Consider the following 14,794-nt stretch of genomic DNA (forward strand, 5'->3'; position numbering starts at 1 on the left):
TATTAATTTTTATAATGGCCATATGAAGTATTATACATATGGAATTTGGCATATCTAGAATACATCAGGAAACTCTAACATTATTTGCTTGTTTAAAATAACCCTTTTGGGGCACCTGGGTGGCTCAGTTGGTTAAGCGTCCAACTCTTGATTTTGGCTCAGGTCATAATCTCAGGGTCATGATCTCAAAGTTGTAAGATAGAGCCCTGCATTGAGCTCTGCACTCAGTGGGGAGTCTGACTGAGATTCTCTCTCTCTCTGCCTCCCCAAAATAAATAAACATTTTAAAAAAATAACTCTCGGGGTGCCTGGATGGCTCAGTCATTAGGCGTCTTTTTCGCTCGGGTCATGATCCCTAGGGTCCTGGGATCGAGCCCCAAAGCGGGCTCCTTGCTCAGGGGGAGGCCTGCTTCTCCCTCTCCCATTCCCCTGGCTTGTGTTCTGCCTCTTGCTGTGTGTCTCTCTCTGTCAAATAAATGAATAAAATCTTTTAAAAAATGTATTTTAAAAAGTAACCCTTTTGCCATTTCATATTGTAATTAAGACTTGGTCATCAAATATGAGAGACTGATTTTATAACAAAGGAAATCATGTTTCCAAGTCTCTAAATTTTAACCTTATATTTCAAAGTATGTACCTTTAATAGGGAGTTTATAAGATTAACAGGAACATTCAAATGACCATGAAGAAAGAGCAAATACTTATCATTTACAAAAGATATTATTAGCCTTATTACCATATTTTCTTGATTCTAAAATGCACATTTTCATGTATTTTGACATTTCTGAAATGGGAATATGGCTTACATTCAACATGCATGTTTAAATAGTGTCTCTTTGTTTTCCTTCCTTCTGCTTTCCTCCTCTTCCCTCCCCCATATTCAACAAACAAGCCAAAAGCTCATATTAAATTGTTGTCTTTCTATCAAGGGAATAGGGTGATATTTTCAAGTTCCGCATTCCTGCCCCCTGGAGATACCCCTTCTGCTTATTATCTGTGTGAAGAGAAGTCATCTCCTTAAAATTTCCTATTGTGGGTTAAACATCCTTCCTTAGAGGATTCTATGAACTCTGGAATCACCCATCTATAAGACGTTTCTAGACTATTTCTGTCAGCCAACTCCCTTTTCTCTGCAAACCTAGTCTCATCTGAACAATTTTCACATGTGCATGTCCTTTTGCTGTCCAGCTGTCCTAACCATCCTTCATGATAGCTACAAGGGATTAATTTTTAACAACCCCAGCCTGCTTTTTTATGATGCCTGGTATTATTATTTTTTTATGTGCAAATAGTCTTATGATTCAATAACAGCCAAAAATACAGGCACTTTGTTTGGTAGATGGCTTTATTTAATAATCCCCATAAAGTAGAATATGAATATTTAAGAAAAATAGGAAATGAAGTTGTTTTCTGAGAATTGTGAGTATAAATTCACAAATGAGAGGGGCTCATATCTAGATTCACTAGGCAAATCATGTCTTATCCCTGCATGTAATCCCTGCGCTGTCCACCTCCCCCTCTCAAGTTTTAAAAACTGGTAAGATCCAGTGGAAATGTGTAAGATTAGACAGATGGCAAGGAATTTTAAAAGTGATCAGGTGTCATAAAAGGACACATTGCCTGGGGGGAGGGAGGTATGTGCAGGGGAGAAGATTTTGGTAGGTGACCCAGCACCAGCTGTTTTGCTGAAGGAAGAAGGGGGCTTACGGGAGGCGAGGGTCTGCTGCTCAAGACCAGAAATGCCCTGACTCTATGCCAACATTCTATTTGCAGTCTACATAGGGTCATTTTAATGGAGTCAACAATTTTTCTTCTGGATCACTAATGGACCTTCAGCAGCCCTTTCCTACCAGCTAGACCACACACTGTCTGCTGTCTTCTCCCCATGCTCTGTTTCTTACCCTTTCTTTTCATCTTCAACTCTTTTTTGGGTCTCTACACAAGAAGGACTGAAATCCAACTCTACCAGTAAAGCTGTCTTTATTGAGACCATCCTGTCTTGATGTACCTGAAACTCACAGGATGTGAGGGTTTGTGTGGTTCTTGGTTCCCTGGGTACCCTTTAGCTCTCTCTCTCTCTTTCCCCCTTCTCCTTCCCCTCAGAGGCCCATAGCAGTCTCTTCCATGGCTCACACGAAGGTGTGCCGAGAGCACAGTCTGGAGCACGAAAGTGTTTGACACCTGCCTCCACTGCTCAGAGACTATAAGACCATGCCGAGTGCTTGTGAGGATTCCAGATTCACTGGGATGAGGTTCTAGCAGAGGGCCTGGCCTTGATATTTATATTTATATTTAAATATATTTATTTATATTCTATACCCTGTATATTTCTTCAGTTCACTTTCTTAACCCCCACCTCGAACCCCACTCTTGAGTCTGAAATCTGTACAATTCCTAGAAAGCCTTTTCATTTCTGAGAACTAGATTTTATCATCCGGCTTACAAACTGGTAGGTAATTTAGTTTCATCTACATTATTGGCCCTTCTGATTTCTTGCCTTCAGGATTCTTCATTATCCTCCATCTTAATTACCTTCATCTTGAACAGCTTCCTCCCCTACAGGACCTTGAACTTCAGCTCTTTTTTCAACTATCTCCATATAGACTTGAACCGCCTCTCTGCAACACTGGATGTATAGAATTACCGTTTATGTTGGTGTCATTTGTTTTTAATGAGGACTGGGTAGGGACAAAAAAGGGCCATATGTGCAATATAGAATATCATTTCATGGGGAAAAAAAATCACTTCAAACTTGACATTGAGGGCCCATATAGCGTGTTGCTTAATATTTCTTATTTTGACATTAACCTGATAAATGAATCTCAGAGCATGAGACGAGGAAAATGCTTGTTTCTTCTGAAATTTTGTCAATGTCTTTTAAGCAGAGAATGGAACCTAAAAAAATCTTCATTTTGCCTTGGCTGTTAGAAAGCTCAGGGCCGGCTGGCCTGCGTTCCTTCCTTCCTTCCTCCCTTCCTCGTTCTTTCTTTCTTTCCCTCTCTCTCTTTCTTTCCTTCCTTCCTCCTTCCCTTTCCTTTCCTTTCTTTTCACTTATAAAATTAGAGCTTTTTTTCCTTTCACTCTTCTAATATAATTATTCCTTTCCTTTTTCTTTTTACTACTTAAAATTTGGAGTTTTATTGTATCTGGATTTTCCAGTGTCAGGTGTTTTGTTTTTTGTTTTTTTCTAATTTGGTATGTTAACACAGCCTAAGATGATATTGACCTCACTGGCTTCCTTGACCACCCAGGAGGAGGAGTAAATGGGTGATGAGTCAGCTGGTCTGTGATGGAGATAGAAGAGTCTTTCTAGTAGTTTTCCAACAGAGTGCCAAGGCAGAACTGCTGTGGAGGCCTTGAGACCACTGTGAGCACAGCCTACAGACGTGCTCTATCTTAAATATTGGGTTTTATGGCTCAAAGAACTCTGCTGTGCTTGCATAGACACTGTGTTTGCTTCAGTAGACACTGTGTTTGCTTCAAGTACCCCAGAAAAAGTAAGTTATTTGGGGGAGTGCCTCAGGAAACCAAGATCTTTAAAATTAATTAACATATTTTTACAGTAACACTTTCTATGTGTTTACTTTCATGAGGCATTGTGCGAGATTTTGATATGCATTAGTTCACTAGATTCTCACCACAACACTGTGAGATAAGAATTAGTAGTAGCTGCATTTTACAAACCAGGATGCCAAATCTAAGAAATGGTTAAGTAATTTATGCTAAATCATACAGTAAGAGCTGGGCCCTGAATCATCCAATTGAAACTTCATCCCCCAACTACTTTAGGATCTCTTGGGTGGAATGAAACATATGGACTCTCTGGGAGAGAGTAAGGGAGCCAGTAAGGCCCGGTAAGGCCCTGTAAGGTTCACCGGAGCAGTTCTGCAATGTGGTGAATCATCGAGACCCAATGACTTCAGACTCCTACCCTTCCCTAACTGGACATTACAGGGACTCTGAGGACCTTGGCATTGACCCATGAGCCAAAGAGCCAAGTAAAGGACATTGAATGGCTGGCATATGCCTGATTATATGAATTCCGGTCACCAGCTCTATCAAGCACATTTATGTATTCTAGTCTGGCTGCCCAGAGAGAAGAATGTTCAAGTTCTCCTTGCCCTACCTCAAGTAGAGTAAAAATCAAGCCCATTGTTGCTTTTTTCTTTTTTTTTTTTTTAAATTTTTATTTAAATTAAATTTAGTCAGTCTATAATGTTTTATTAGTTTCAGGGGTAGAATTTAGTGATTCATCAGTTGCATATAACACCCAGTGCTCATCACATCAAATATCCTCCATAAAGCACATCACCCAGTTACCCAGCCCTCCACTACTCCCCTCCAGCAACCTTCAGTTTGTTTCCTGTAGTTAAGAGTCTCTCAAGTCCATTGTTTTCTATGCCTCTTTTAAAACTCATCCACTCCTCTTACTGTTTCTTCCATCTGAAATATCTCCTCTCCATTAATTCATAAAGTAGAAGCACTTATGAGCTATTTTGAAACTTGGAAAAAAAAAAAAAAGCATGCCTTTTTAAATCCTGTCCCCAAATAAATTTGAAATCAAATCAGCCAGCCTGAACAATAGTAGACTGCAAATGTCATTGGATTCTCCATTACATTTGATTCACAGACCTTTTATTTCTCCAACTGAATTTTAAAAATGGTTTTTAATTTGGCAGACATAATATCATCTTAAAATATACCCAGTTGTTCATAATACAAAGAAAAGAAAGTTGTTTATGATACAAAAACTTCCAGTAGTGAGAAAAAAATTTCAAACCATCATTATGTCAAATATTTATCATCCTTCTGAAATGAAATTATTGATTTCCAAATAAAGAAGCCATTTAGGGCCAAGATATGCCATTCAAATGGTAATTGTTTTCTTCTTGGTAAAGTTAGGATAAAAGAATCTATGTGTTGTCCTTGTATAATTAACAGATTATCATCAAATTGGGATTACAGATTGTTTTTGTGACTTTATTTTGAATCAGACATGACTGAGTTTTTCACGGAGGTAAAATTTACATAGGATGAAATGCACTTATTTTAAGTTTGTCATTTAATGAGTTTTGATAAGTGTATTTTCCTGGTAACCTCCACCCCAACTGAGATACAGAACATTCTATCATCCCAGAAAATACCCTTGTATTCCTTTCATCTCTTCCTAGACAAATACTACTCTGATTTTTTACCGATTATAGAACTTGATACAAAAATACTCATCCAGGAAGTACATTTTGTAACTGGGTTCTTTTGCTCAATGTTTTCGAGAATTATCCTTGTTGCTGGGGTCTCAGTAGTTAATTCATTTTTGTTGATGAATATATTCCATTGTAAGAATACACATCAGTTCCCTTGTTGATGGACAGATGAATGGTTTACAGTGCTTGGTTCTTGTGAATAAAGCAACAAACATTCCTGTACAAGTCTTTTCATGGACATATGTTTTAATTTTGGAGGAGCCATATTCTTTTTCATTACCCTTGACTTAAATGTATATAAACACTAAAGTTCTGCTTAAGACCCATTTAAGTTCTGTCTAAGACCATTCATTAAACACATGTTTAGCAAAGTGCTCACTCCAAGACAGGCAGTATGCTAAGTGCTGAGGATACAACAGTGAACAGAACAGACAAAATCTCTATTCTTGCAGTGGTCAATTCCTAGTAGGGACATTAAATATAAGGAAGAAAAATAAGTAAAAAAAATGTACATTACAGTATATGTCGATAAGTGTTATGGAGTAAAATAAGGCAAAGAAGGGGTATGGGCTGTTGGGTAGCCAGGAAAGCCATCACTGAGCAGGGGCGGCTTTTGAGCAAAGACCTGGACAAGGGGTAGGGCAGTTGTCTGGATATCTCGGGGAAGCATTTCAGGTAAAAAAAAAAAAGAGCAAGGCAAAGTTCTTGAGGTGTCACTGGTTTGTTCAATGTGCAGAATATTTTTTTAGGTTGAGAGAGACAGGGAGAGAGTGAACACAAGCAGAGGGAACAGCAGGCAGAAGGAGAAGCAGACTTCCTGCTGATCAGGGAGTCAGATGCCCCACTCAGTCCCAGGACCCAGGGATCATGACCTGAGCTGAAGGCAGAGGCTTAGCCCACTGAGCCACCCAGGCAGCTTATGAAAAGGGTTTATATGGTGGATGATAGGTCAGCCATCGTCCCATTGCCTCTCAGCTTGAATTCACCTTTTTTGCCTGCTCTGTGAAATTAGATTTGGGTCTTATAATTTTATTTTTTTTCCCCAGCTCACACTAAAGCTTTGTCAATAAAGGACATGGAGCAGGTTTGGAATATTAGTGACAGGGAAGTTTGGGGAAGAGATATGTAGTTCCTCTCCCCAGTCTTCATCAAAGAGGGAAAAAATATGAATTATGTAGCGAGGTTTTTACAAAGCTAATATATTCAAGCTAGAAGACTGTCCTCTATGTTGAAGTTATGCCCTTCAGACTATCCTTGTGTTAATATGCTCCATCTTTTTTGAAATTACAGTCGTAACAGATGTAGGGTTTTCTGGAATCTTTCTTTGATAAAATATGAAAAATCAGGAACTCTGTATCTATACCCCCAGACATGAAGGATTATAGACTTCCATAAAACCCCAAAGTCTGGAAAAAATAGTGCACATAGCTGTTAGTGCAGTGTCTTTTGGAGGATTGTGCTTTAATAAGTGTTTATTCATCTGGGACTTCACTAATCACTGAGCCCTTGCCCTTGAGGAGTTCATGGCATCCTAAATTCTTGTTCAGAAATTTCCACTTATATTAAATGTTGGAACAGAAATGCAGACCTGGCTTGGGTTCTGTTCATAATGATTTCAAGATCATTTTGTTGGGGGAGAAATGGCTTTTCTCATTATTTGACATTACACAATTGTTACATTGGATTTGGGGGGAAAGGGGTCCATGCTACACAGGTGCAAGTAAACAGAGAAGTGAGAAAACAGAGAATGTTTCAGAAGATAAGAAACAATAGAACTTTCTGCCTCTTTTACAAAAACCACGGTCCCATCTGTTCCTTTAATACAGCCCATTGCTTCTATATCCCTGAGAGAAGTTTCTTGTAGAATTGAATGTTAGGAAAAAGTTTCTGTGCCCCAAAGTAACAACTGCTTTCTTGTATCAGATAATGTGAATCACATAACTTACACTGTTTCTTTTTTAGCCTTGGCTGCCAAGAAGTTCAGTGTGCTGAATGTAACTCTGGGTCACGTTAAGCTATCTTTCTCAGTGATTGCTGATACAAATCTCCTCCTCCTCTCTCTGACTCTTACTCTCTTTTCGGATTTTTTTTTTTTTTCACTAGGAACATAATTATCTATTTTTCCATTATTCTATTTACACATGCACACACACAAAATGTTATATTACAAGAAGGGATGGGGACAATGGATCTTTTCGGATTTTTTTAAAAAAGATTTTATTTATTTATTTGACAGAGAGAGAGATCACAAGTAGGCAGAGAGGCAGGCTGAAGGGGCTGGGGGTGGGGTACCAGGCTCCCTGCTGAGCAGAGAGCCAGATGTAGGGCTTAATCCCAGAACCCTGAGATCATGACCTGAGCTGAAGGCAGAGGCTTAACCCACTGAACCCCCAGGCACCCCTCTTTTCAGATTTTTAAAAAACTGTCCTTACATATATGTGTTTTTGAGGTCTCGATTACTTGCAGTGAGGTAAAAAATAAATGCATCACCAATGAATAGAATGACCCATAATGGCAGAAAAATTCAGAGTTTACACAGCAGGCAAGCACAACCCGTATTTAGCTAGTCCCCTGTCAACCTTTGCACATCATCCTAATCCTCATTCATTTATTCTGAGTAATGCCTCTTTTCACTTCATACCAGAAACAAGCAGCCTAATTTGCTTAGAACAAAGAGATGGTGAATTCATGGGGCCCGCGCTAATTATTTGGTCATTTTATGTTTGGAGGAAGCTCCCAACCCGGGTTGCCTGCAAAGCTTGAATCCAGCTTTGAATCGGATTTCCAAAGACTTCTGTTTTTCTATGGGAAGCTGCAGTTCAAATTTGTCAACCCTCAGCAATTCCCTGCTTGTATGGGGTCAGATTGTGTTATAATCCCTGGCATTGTTATTTAAATTATTCAGAACAAAGGGATTTTTCTGCATTTAGATATAAGTTAACTTGATAACACTGAATTTTTGTGTGTGTCCAGAGGAGGAGGTTTAGATTGTAGATTTGCTTAAAATGTTGGGCTAAAATTCAGGGGAAAAAGTGAGCAGGTTACAATTTTGGCTCTTTTCATATCCTATACTAAATGATTTGTGCAAGTTATTTAGCTCCTCTGTGCTTCTGTTTCTTTGTCTATAAACTGGGCAAAATGGGAGTTACTGGGTGGAGAATAAATGATGTAATGTAGATAAAGTACTGTATATAAATTATGTATATATATGTACTGTGTATGAAGTATTGGGTGTAAATGATATCCAGTATTGTATGTAAAGTACTTACAATGGTCCCAGGGAGAGTTATTTATTATTAATATTTGAGAACTATAGAGATATAGTTATAGATAATAAGAATGACAAACAAACTTTCTAAAGATGTTACATGCAATTTCCCTTAAAGGGCAGTATGCGAGACCAAAAAAAAGTAAAAATCTTCTAACCACGGAACATTCTTCTTTGCATTGTGATGTACTTTGAGTTCAGGCAGTCCATAGACTCAGATCCACTCATTCCTGTGTTCCTTACTTGAACGGAGCACTTCTCCATCAGCAGATGTTCAATAAAAGTTGACCTGAAATAATTTGTGTTCTGCCTAGCAGCCATTCAAAGGCCTTATTTATTTGAGTGCCAAGGATGCCCCAGGCACTGGAGATACAAAGATAAATAAAACATGGGTTCTGCATGCAGGGGAAGCACAATCTAGTGGGAAGGGCAGATGTGGAAAGAGATAGCTGCTTCCCTAGCCAATTAGCACATGGGGAAACTTGTAGGGTCCTTAAGGGCACGGAGTGGGAGCTGAAACCCCAGGGGCAGGGTGGGTGTTAGAGGAGGTTTTCTGGGTAGTGCAGTCTTGCATCTGCTCTGTTTGGGGATTAGGTACTAAAGTCAGCAAGTAAGGCAGGCAAAACCAAACTAGTATTAGGGCCAGAGTACCATTGCAAAAAAAATCTCTTAATTGCCCATTAAGTATGTATAGAATAAATTGTATGTACAGAATAAAAGTATGTACAGAATAAATTCTGTACAGATCCACAGCTGTATAAGTGTGTGATGTCTCTGGTAATATCGTAAGTAATAGCAAGTGTATAAGCAACATTTTGCAGTATTTTAGTTTAAATAAGTGTTCTCTTGCTGAGGTTATTACATTACATTCAGATAACTTAAATGTACATCTGACGAGATTCTGCTCACATTGGCTAATGAACATTGCACTGTCATTACCTTTATAACACTAGCTTGCAAATGTTTCATTGGAGAGGTAAAGCAACACTGGAAAGAAAAAGGTTTATGTCTATTTTTTTTTTTTTAAGAGATTTATTTATTTTAATGTGAGAGAGCGTGTGTGCATGAGGACAGGGGGAAGGGCAGAGGGAGAAGGAGAGGGAGATAGAGAATTCTGAAGCAGACTCTCTGCCCAATGTGGGGCTCCATTCCAAGACCCTGAGATCATGACCTGAGCCAAAATCAAGAGTTGGCCGCTGAACCAACGGAGCCACCCAGGCACCACGATTTATGTCTGTTCTTAAAATGGAATGCATTGTAAAGTAGTTGTGAATATGAGTGACAATAAAATTTACTCACCAATGTATAGCCTATAAGCATAAAAATGTGTCTATTTTTGGGCCATAGACTTTCTGTCAAGCAACCACGCAAACATCTTTATCCCTCTACGTCTGGAATGTTATGACTCTAAGAAGACATAAACATAGCAGGCACCCATCTAAACTGTGAAGACCAAAACACTGATGTGATATTTCATCAACAATCAAGGATATTTAAGATGAATGTTTCTATAATGGATTTAGACACACAAAATTCCTAAAGGGTTGTTGCAAGGGAAAAGAAGAGCTGATACATGTGAACAAATTTAAAAAGCAGTTGGCTCAACTTCCCAGCAGGTTATTTTCTCAGAGAAGAGGCCCAAAGTCTAAATCTTAATAAAACCTGCTCGTCTCATAGGATCAATGTTACAATATACGGTTATGTTTCTGAATAAGGGTCTGGTGCTCAAGTCCTTATAAGAATACTCCACCGAGATTATATAAATAAATGCCTGTACATTATGAAGACTTTTAAATAATTAAAAACTGATTAGGTAGGCATCAGAGTAATGGTTTAAAATTATATTTAATATGATGCAATAGTATATTACTCAATGATCTCATCTTCTATTTCTTCATAATTTAGTTTATATTGAAACAAATGACAAATCCAAAGAATTCTTGTACTGAGAACATTTTTAAACACAAAGAAAAATTGAGGAGGTAGATCATCTGAATTGTTCTAGATTCATCCATCGCCTAGGTTCAACAGTTTTTAAATGTATAAAAAGCATTATGTACCAGCAACTATTACCTCCTTGTAAGTATGCATACATTTTATTTACACCTTTATTCAGGTATAATTTATATATAAAATTCACCTGTGTTAAGAGTGTAAGTCAATAATTTTTAGCCATTTATAAGTTGTGCAGCCATGACCAAAATCCAGTTTTATTTCTATTTTTTTCAAAAAAGACTTTATTTGACAGAGAGAGCATGCATAAACCAGTGGGGCGGCAGGCAGAGGCAGAGGGAGAAGCAGTCTCCCTGCTGAGTAGGGAGCCCTACATGGGGCTTGATCCCAGGACCCTGGGATCATGACCTGAGCCAAAAGCAGACACCTAACCAACTGAGCCACCCAGGTGCCCCCAAAATCCAATTTTAAACATATCCATCATTTTCCCCAAAATCCCTTGAACCATTTTCAGTATGTTCAAGCTTCTTTGCATTTCCATATAAATTTTAAGGTCAGCTTGTCAGTTTCTAAAAAAAAAAAATCATCATCATCATCATCACCATTATCATCATGTTGAGATTTTGTTGAATCTGGAAATCAATTTGGGAAGATTGTCATCTTAATAAGTGTTTCCTCATTGCTGTTGTAACAAATGACCTCAAGCTTCAGGTATTAAAACAACACAAACTTATCCTCTTATGGTTCTGGAGGCAAGAAGTCCAACATCAGTCTTACTGGGTTAATGTCAAGGTGGTGGCAGTTGTGGTTCTCTGGGCAGCAGGACCAACTGTAGAATGTGGTGGCTGGGCCGGATGATCACAAAGGACACTGGAGAAGCTCAGTATGTGGCAACAGGAAGGCAAACCCAAGCCCTGGGGCACATAGGAATGGGGACTGTCTTGGCTGCAAGGACACCTGGTCTCTCAGCCCACCCACTGCTGTCCGGGGAGAAGACCCCCTGATGAGTAATACAGAGGACTGGAATGAGTCAGGACGTTATAGTATTAAGCATAATCCTTAAAAACAAAGCTGTCTGATGGGCGCCTGGGTGGCTTAGTCAGTTAGGCATATGCTTTCGGCTCAAGTCAGGATCCCAGAGTCTCTGGATTGAGTCTTACATTGGGCTCCCTGCTCAGTGGGGAGTCTGCTTCTCCCTCTGCCCTTCACCCTGTTTGTGCTCTCTCTCACTTGCTCTCTCTCAAATAAATAAATAAAATCTTAATAAACAAACAAACAAAAAACAAAGTGTTTGAAATCAGAAAGCTTCAGGAGATAGTATGCTCCTAGCGGCAAGGCTTGGATGGTAGAATCAAATGGCTGTGCTTTTATTGAAGAATATGTATTGATGAAATAACACACATGTAACTCTCAACACCAAGTAAACTATCTCGACCTTATTTTTTATTATATTCCCACGTGTACCAGGAGCCTCCTCTAATACCTGACGGTTATGCAGGGTGAACTGGCATTTCCCACAGAAAAGTCAACTGTTCATTGAATTTCATTTTCCTTTCTTTGAACTTGACCACAATTTCACATTTTAGTTTTTAAAAGCTTCTAAGTGTTAATTTAGTTGACAAACTAAAGAGACCACAGAAAGCTGACTTTTCCCCTAATCCTCCTGAGTTCTTAGACTTTCTGTTTTAGTCTCTGTGATAGAGAGAGAGATTTACTCTATTTTTTTAAGTGGAAAATCAGTACGTTTTTTCTCAGTTGAAATAATTTGTCTTGGGACGCCTGGGTGGCTCAGTTGGTTAGACGACTGCCTTCGGCTCAGGTCATGATCCTGGAGTCCCGGGATCGAGTCCCGTATCGGGCTCCATGGGGAGTCTGCTTCTCTCTCTGACCTTCTCCTTGTTCATGCTCTCTCTCACTGTCTCTCTCTCAAGTAAATAAATAAAATCTTAAAAAAAAAAAAAAAGAAATGATTTGTCTTCTATGATGTGGAACTTGGGGCTTTATGTACCCCTTGGTCTTGGCAGTCAAGTTAACCCAAATTACATTCAGAAGAGAATCTTTACCTGGTAGGAGGAGGAAAGGAAAGGTACAAATTCTTAGAGGCAACTCAGTTCTATTATGAGGATTTTAATTCTTCCCTAGTAATGCTGAGGGGTAAAGGATATGGTGTAGCACTCAAGCTGCAAGATAGTCTGACTAGACTTGGTGCACTTGCCCAGAAACCCCAAATCACTGCCTCCAATGTCCATCAACACCCTAGTTCACAGACAATATTTATTGCCTGCTTTGAGGGTAACTAGCACAACTGTTTCTCTAGATCAGAAATTCTAGAACTTTTTGGAGTCATGAACCACTTTGAACATTTGCCAAAAACCATAGACTCCAACTCCAGACAAATATGCTATAAACTTGTGCATACATTGTTTTTCAGTTAATGTAATTTATTGCTCTAGAAATTGATTTCCTTCACCTAGAATAGAAAAATGTTTCCCAGAAAGATTATATCTCTCATTCTCATTTTTCATATAAATATAATTGAATCCTTGCTTAAAAAAAAAGTCAAAAAAATGCAAACAAAATTAAAAGTAGGATTTAATTCTAATGGTTTATTTCAGGATCACGGAGGTTGTCCTTGGTCTGTATGAGAACTTGGAAATGGTGTAATGTTCTTGAATATGTATGAGTTTGACCCAGATGTTTTCTAACAGTTTACATGAAGAGCCGAAAATTTTAGAAATGTAGATGGTATCAGTAGCTCCCTTTGCTACACAAGGACAGATTTATTTCTGGGTGCTTGAATTCCCTCGAGGTTCTTCCAGTTGAATTCATATTGTATCACCTTCTTTGTCCTTACAGCTTTGTCTGTGTCTGTGATGCCTGAAGGTTAGCGCCGAAGACCCAAAGGTGGGGGTTCCCGTGGGACCAACCGAAAGGGCACCCTCTGGAATTCATGCAGAATGGAAATTGAGCATGAGTCAGCAGGAGGTGAACGCAGAGTTTATTGAAGACACATGCATGGGGGAGGTACTGATGGAGTGTCTGGGTGACTTGGAAAGGAAAAGAGCAGGGGTCTTATCTTTGTTCGGGGTCTGGCTGTTCTTATTGAGGATGGTGGTCTGGTATATGTGTCCTCTCAGGCGTCCAGGAACCAGTTGGAAAAAAAAAAAAAAAAAGGGCCCAGGTGTTATTTCTTGGAGTCAGGGGTCTTGACACAGAGATGTCGAGCTCCAATGGTCTGGAATGTGCATAGGATAGCTTCCTCTGGGTCCCTGTCACCTGGCCCTTTCTTAAATGTTATTTAGTTCTAGAGAATCATTAACTCCTTGTCCCTTACAAGAAGGATGTAGGCTATTTCCAGGACAAGGCATGTGGAAAGTGGGGTGGGAGTTCATATTCTATTAAGAATAGAAGCCAGAAGAAAAGCGAAGGGGGAAAAATGCAGCTTTTTTTCTCATGGGTCCCTTCTGTTTCCCTGTCTCATTTGCATTATTGATGCTATCTATCTCATCAAGGAAAGGTTGTCTTCTGAATCTGCATTTCAAAATGTTAAGCAAATAATGTGAGCAGAAGTATTTTTCTGCCATGTTCGATTGTGTCTTCAGATTTCTGCCCACACCAAGCTCTCCAAGGCTTTATCCGCTCTCCTCTGTTTACAGAAGCACTTCCTCTAGCTTTAAAAGTTAGCTCAGCTTTCTATGTCCAATTTTATCTTCCACAATAAAAAAGAAAAAAAACAAAAACAAAAACTTTGCCAAAATGGTTTTTGTTTTGTTTTGTTTTGTTTTTTACCAGCATCTGTAATGTTGACTAAAGTTTTGAATGAAAAGATTTTACTCTTGCCTATGGCCTTGGGTATTGCCAAGAAAATCACCTCATGAATGAATACCTTCCTGTCAGTTTATACTGAGGAGGCTTTCCTTTTCTGTCTCCGGAAGCCCAGATTTCCCCCTGATGTTTCGATCGATCGACCCTTCAAAGTCCCTCAAGCTAGTCAGTGATCTTCTGTTTAGTAGAAAACATTTCTGTGTTGCTCTCCTTTCTTAACACAATCATTTGAAAATGAGGTGAAAAAAGGCTGTGGCTCTGATGGAATGGAGGCCTGGCTTTAAGTAGCTGATGACAAAACTTCTGTCAAGTCCGTTGGCAGCGTCTCCGAGCGAAATGCATGCTGATGAGGACAGCGATGAGTCACGATGACATACGGAGCCTCTTTGTTCATCAAAGCCGCAAACCAGATGTGTTACCAAGTCCTGCAAGGACTCCATCTGTGCCCAGAATAGCAAGATTATCCTCATGGGGAAGTTTTCTTGGCAAGGAAACTTGTCACCATTTCGGAGACAGGGAGGGCCTTTGAAGTTTCAAAACAGGG

General features: G+C 39.2%; 1 long non-coding RNA gene across 2 annotated transcripts in view; it reads left to right on the top strand.

Annotated features, from left to right (window-relative positions):
- The window catches only part of LOC123391983, a 54,487-nt gene that overhangs the window by 24,564 nt on the left and 15,129 nt on the right, over positions 1-14,794 (top strand). The window contains exon 4 of one of the 2 annotated variants that reach the window (XR_006606657.1): positions 13,282-13,607. The exons of the other annotated variant lie outside the window; for it this stretch is intronic. This is a non-coding gene — a long non-coding RNA (uncharacterized LOC123391983). Of the gene's footprint in view, positions 1-13,281; positions 13,608-14,794 lie in introns of those variants that run through there. 2 annotated transcript variants of the gene reach the window in all.

Source organism: Mustela putorius, unplaced genomic scaffold, assembly GCF_011764305.1.
Source record: "Mustela putorius furo isolate JIRA1106 unplaced genomic scaffold, ASM1176430v1.1 tig00000421_pilon_pilon_pilon, whole genome shotgun sequence".
NCBI lineage: Eukaryota > Metazoa > Chordata > Mammalia > Carnivora > Mustelidae > Mustela > Mustela putorius.